Source organism: Nicotiana tabacum, chromosome 23, assembly GCF_000715075.1.
Source record: "Nicotiana tabacum cultivar K326 chromosome 23, ASM71507v2, whole genome shotgun sequence".
NCBI classification, from domain to species: domain Eukaryota; kingdom Viridiplantae; phylum Streptophyta; class Magnoliopsida; order Solanales; family Solanaceae; genus Nicotiana; species Nicotiana tabacum.
In genome coordinates this window covers 29,809,762-29,815,847 of record NC_134102.1, presented here as the reverse complement: position 1 = coordinate 29,815,847, position 6,086 = coordinate 29,809,762, and the positions used below count along the sequence as shown (strand labels likewise).

At 45.9% G+C, this 6,086-nt stretch overlaps 1 pseudogene; it reads left to right on the top strand.

Annotated features, from left to right (window-relative positions):
* Nucleotides 1-15: 15 nt before the first annotated feature.
* On the top strand, nt 16-2,708 carry LOC142177905 (28S ribosomal RNA; annotated as a pseudogene).
* The last annotated feature ends 3,378 nt before the right edge of the window (nt 2,709-6,086 follow it).

Genomic DNA, 6,086 nt, shown 5'->3' with positions numbered 1-6,086 from the left:
TAGGCACTCTGAACGCGACCCCAGGTCAGGCAGGACTACCCATTGAGTTTAAGCATATCAATAAGCAAAGGAAAAGAAACTTACAAGGATTCCCCTAGTAACGGCGAGCGAACCGAGAACAACCTAACCTTAGAATCGGGCGGCTTCGTCATCTTAATTGTAGTCTGGAGAAGCGTCCTCAACGGTGGACCGGGCCCAAGTCCCCTGGAAGGGGGTGGCAGAAAGGGTGAGAGATCTGTTGTGTCCGGACCCTGTCACAGCACGAGGCGCTGTCTACGAGTCAGGTTGTTTGGGAATGCAACCCAAATCAGAAAGTGAATTCCGTCCAAGGCTAAATATTGGCAAGAGACTGATTGCGAACAAGTACCATGAGGGAAAGATGAAAAGGACTTTGAAAAGAGAGTCAAAGAGTGCTTGAAATTGTCGGGAGAGAAGTGGATGGGGGTCAGCGATGTGCCCCGGTCGGATGTGGAATGGTGATGAGCCGGTCCGCCTATCGACTCTAGGCGTGGACCAGCGGTGATTGGGGAGGCAGCCAAAGCCCAAGCTTTTGATACGCTCGTGGAATGCCATCTCCTTAATTGTGGTACACAACGCGCACCTCTGGCATGCTTCGGCATCTGCGCGCTCCGGACACTGGCATGTGGGCTCCCCATTCGACCCGTCTTGAAACACGGACCAAGGAGTCTGACATGTGTGCAAGTCAACGAGCGAGTAAACCCATCAGGCATAAGAAAGCTGATTGGTGGGATCCCCCTGAGGGGTTCACCACCGACCGACCTTGATCTTCTGTGAAGGGTTTGAGTGTGAGCATACCTGTCGGGACCTGAAAGATGGTGAACTATGCCTGAGCGGGGCAAAGCCAGAGGAAACTCTGGTGGAGGCCCGCAGTGATACTGACGTGCAAATCGTTCGTCTGACTTGGGTATAGGGGCGAAAGACTAATCGAACTCTCTAGTAGCTGGTTCCCTCCGAAGTTTCCCTTAGTATAGTTGGAGCACGCGTGTGAGTTCTATCGGGTAAAGCCAATGATTAGAGGCATTGGGGATGCAACTCCCTCGACCTATTCTCAAACTTTAAATAGGTAGGACAGTGCAACTGCTTTGTTAAGCCGCACCACGAAATCAAGAGCTCCAAGTGGGCCATTTTTGGTAAGCAGAACTGGCGATGCGGGATGAACCGGAAGTCGGGTTACGGTGCCAAACTGCGCGCTAACCTAGATCCCACAAAGGGTGTTGGTCGATTAAGACAGCAGGACGGTGGTCATGTAAGTCGAAATCCGCTAAGGAGTGTGTAATAACTCACATGTCGAATCAACTAGCCCAGAAAATGGATGGTGATTAAGCGCGCGACCTATACCCGGTCGTTGGGGCAAGTGCTAGGCCCTGATGAGTAGGAGGGCGTGGCGATCGCTGCAAAACCTTAGACGTGAGCCTGGGCGGAGCGGCCATCGGTGCAGATCTTGGTAGTAGTAGCAAATATTAAAATGACAACTTTGAAGGCCGAATAGGGGAAAGGTTCCATGTGAATGGCACTTGCACATGGGTTAGTCAATCCTAAGGGTCGGGGGAACCCCGACAGATAGCGCGTTTCCCGCGTACTCCAAAAGGGAATCGGGTTAAAATTCCTGAACCGGGATGTGGTGGTTGAGGACAACGTTAGGAAATCTGGAGACGTCGGCGGGGGACTCGGGAAGAGTTATCTTTCGATTTAACAGCATGCCCACCTTGGAAACAACTCAGTCGGAGGTACGGTCCAGCGGCTGGAAGAGCATCGCACGTCGCGTGGTGTCCGGTGCTCCCCCGGCGGCCCTTGAAAATCCGGAGGACCGAGTGTCGTCCATGCCCGGTCGTACTCATAACCGCATCAGGTCTCCAAGATGAACAACCTCTGGTTGATGGAACAATGTAGGCAAGGGAAGTCGGCAAAATGGATCGGCGGGGAAAGAATACCCCGTTGAGCTTGACTCTAGTCCGACTTTGTGAAATGACATGAGAGGTGTAGTATAAGTGGGAGCCGAAAGGAGAAAGTGAAATACCACTACTTTTAACTTTATTTTACTTATTCCATGAATTGGAAGCGGGGCACTGCCCTTCTTTTTGGACCCAAGGCTTTCTTGCAGGCCGATCAGGGCGGAAGACATTGTCAGGTGGGGAGTTTTGCTGGGGAGGCACATCTGTTAAAAGATAACGTATGTGTCCTAAGATGAGCTCAATAAGAACAAAAATCTCGTGTGGAATAAAAGGGTAAAATCTTGTTTGATTTTGATTTCTAGTACGAATACGAACCGTGAAAGCGTGGCCTAACGATCATTTAGACCTTCGGAATTTGAAACTAGAGGTGTCAGAAAAGTTACCGTAGGGATAACTGGCTTGTGGCAGCCAAGCGTTCATAGCGACATTGATTTTTGATCCTTCGATGTCGGCTCTTCCTATCATTGTGAAGCAGAATTCACTAAGTGTTGGATTGTTCACCCACCAATAGGGAACGTGAGCTGGGTTTAGACCATCGTGAGATAGGTTAGTTTTACCCTACTGATGACAGTGTCGCAATAGTAATTCAACCTAGTACGAGAGGAACCATTGATCCGCATAATTGGTCATCGCGCTTGGTTGAAAAACCAGTAGCGCGAAGCTATCGTGCACTGCATTATGACTGAATACCTCTAAGTCAGAATCCGATCTAGAAGTGACGCATGCGCCCGCCGTCCACTTGCCGACCCGCAGTAGGGGTCTTTGGCCCCCAAGGGCACGTGTCTTTGGCTAAGTCATCACGGCAGAAGATCCGGGTGGTTGAGACTAGGGCGGTATCTGGTCGTTCTTGATTAATGAAAACATCCTTGGCAAATGCTTTCATAGTTGTTCGTCTTTCATAAATCAAAGAATTTCACCTCTAACTATGAAATACGAATGCCCCTGATTGTCCCTGTTAATCATTACTCCTATCTCGAAGGCCAACATAATAGGACTGAAATCCTATAATGTTATCCCATACTAATGTATACAGAGCGTATGCTTGCTTTGAGCACTCTAATTTCTTCAAAGTAACAGTGCCGGGGGCATGACCCGACCAATTAAGGCCAGAAGCGCATCGCCGGAATAAAGGACGAGACGACTGGTGCACACCTAAGGAGGACTGGTCGACCCATCCCAAAGTACAACTACGAGCTTTTTAACTGCAACAACTTAAATATACGCTATTGGAGCTAGAATTACCGTGACTGCTGGCACCATACATGCCCTCCAATGGATCCTCGTTAAGGGATTTAGATTGTACTCATTCCAATTACCAGACTCATAGAGCCCGGTATTGTTATTTATTGTCACTACTTCGCCGTGTCAAAATTGGGTAATTTGTGCGCCTGCTGCATTCCTTGGATATGGTACCTGTTTCTCAGGCTCCCTCTCCGGAATCAAACCCTAATTCTCCGTCACCCGTCACCACCATGGTAGGCCACTATCCTACTATCGAAAGTTGATAAGGAAGAAATTTGAATGATGTGTCGTCGGCACGATGGCTGTGCGATCCATCGAGTTATCATGAATCATCACAGAAACGGGCAGAGCCCGCGTTGACCTTTTATCTAATAAATTCATCCCTTCCAGAAGTCGGGGTTTGTTGCACGTATTAGCTCTAGAATTACTACGGTTATCCGAGTAGTAGATACCATCAAAAAAGCTATAACTGATTTAATGAGCCATTCGCAGTTTCACAGTCTGAATTTGTTCATACTTACACATGCATGGCTTAATCTTTGATACAATCATATCACTACTGACATGATCAACCAGGTAGCATTCCTCATTGACGTCGGTGTTGCATTAGCATGGCCGACCCAAAGGGCACGGCCAAGTCCAATACGAGCATGACCGTCATTCGTAAGGAGCATTCTTTGGGCAGATAGGAGCCAATGAAGACCCCATGCCCATTGCGTTTACCGAATTCGAGAGTCTGAGCATACTAGTCATGGACATCGCATGACGAAGCGAGGACGACGTGGGACACAACTGCAGCTTTTGGTTCACCCCGCACGTCGAATGCGAGGGGTGAAAGGCAACCGATTGTGCTTAATAATGCCTGTGCATTAGGTATGCAACACAGAAAACCGATGCCGCCCCACAATCAAGGAGACGACATTTCAAACCTAGACCATTTTCGGTTAGGCCGTTGGGCCAAGTGACAAGGGATGTAATTCTTCCAAAGAAACTCTTGAGGCTTCAAAACCTCCAGTAGGAAAGGAAATCCTGAGGCTTCTAAGCCTGCCAGCAGGAACAGAAATCCTGAGCCTTCAAAGTGTGATAGCAGTAACAGGAAAGAAAATTCAGAGCCTTCAAAACTTGTCAGCAGGAATACGACAAACATCATTAATATTTTTATCTTTAATTAGTTATGTTAGCTTGCTATAAAAACTTGAGTCTATATACGTATTGTTTATAATCAACCCCCTTATACGTCCATTGAAAGCTATATTTTGATACTTTATTACACAAAGTCTTTGTAACCTTTTGATGTTCAACCAAAAATGCATATATTTAACCATTGTTGCCTTCCATTCTAGTACTTTTAATCGTCTTTTTAGTATTAATTATATTACTTTGTGCTTAATATTATATTTTAGCTGTAGGAATAAAGCCTTGTGAAGATGAAGAGATTTGGAGCAAAATTAAATAAAATACGGAAGAAACATAAAAGAAATTAAAAGAACAAAATGGGATGAGATAAAGGGGGACACCCTTTAGTGTTTATCCCCCAATTCAAAGCAAGCTAGGACGTTAAAAATTGCAAATCGCTCACTGCATGCAGCTCCATGTCCAAGCACTGGCCTGGACCCTGTGTGACGGGATTTTTCCTATTTCATCCGGATAAAGTTATCCTGATCCTATACGGTAATAACTCGTATATTGTAACGACCCAACTGATCGTTTTGAGCATTTGTACTTTTTCTCGGTAGTTTGAGGGCTCGGGTATCCCTGCATGATGTATTATGATTTGCGTAAATCGCCGGTGTTGGTTTCCAAGTTATCCGGAATCGATTTGGAATAATGAACTTCAAGATTTAAGCTCTAAGTTGAGAGTTGACCAAGTTTGACCTTTTAGCATTGGATCTTGGAATGAAGTTCCGTTAGCTCCATTGGATGATTTTGGACTTAGGAGCGCGTCCGGATTATAATTTGGAGGTCCGTAGTCTATTTAGTCTTGAAATGGCGGAAGTTGGATTTTTTTGGGAAGTTTGACTAGGAGTGGACTTTTCGATATCAGGGTCAAATTCTGATTCCAGAAGTTGGAGTAGGTCCGTAATGTCAAATGTGACGTGTGTGCAAAATTTGAGGTCAATTGGACGTGTTTTGATAGGTTTCGGCATTGGTTGTAGAAGTTGAAATTTTAAAGTTCATTAATTTTTACTTGAGGTGCGACTCGTCGTTTCAAGGTTATTATGCATGATTTGAAGTCTCAAGTAGGTTAGTTTTTGTCATATAGAACTTGTCTGCAAAATTTGGCGCCATTTGGAGTTGATTTGATATGGTTCGGATGCTCGGCTGAGATTCTAGGAGTTTTGAAGTTTACTTTGATCTTCATGTGTTTTGGCGACCGATTCATGCTTATAGAGGTTATTTTGATGATTTGATCGCGTGAGCGAGTTTTTGTTGTGTTTCTGGACATGGGTGCATAGTTGGTTTGGAGCCTCGGGGGCTCGGGTCAGTTTCGGATTGGATCCGAAATGATTTTTCATGATTTTGAGTGTTGGTACTGGTGTCATCGCATTTGCGATGTTTTTGTTGCAAGTGCGACTATCGCAATTGTGAAGCAGCCTCGCATTTGCGAAGCTATGCTGCTGGGGAAAGGACTCATATTTGCGAAGAATGTTTTGCTTTTTCAAAGCCTATTGAGTTCGCATTTGCGGACTCAGTATCGCATTTGCGATAAAGGCCTAGGCGGTGTTAGTTCGCTTTTGCGACCAACTGGTCGCTTTTGCGAAGGACCAGTATTCACATTTGCGACCTTTTTGGTCGCATTTGCGAAGAAAGCAGAGAATTTCAGAACTTTGCTTTTGTGATTAGTTTTTCGCATTTTCGGGTTTCGCATTT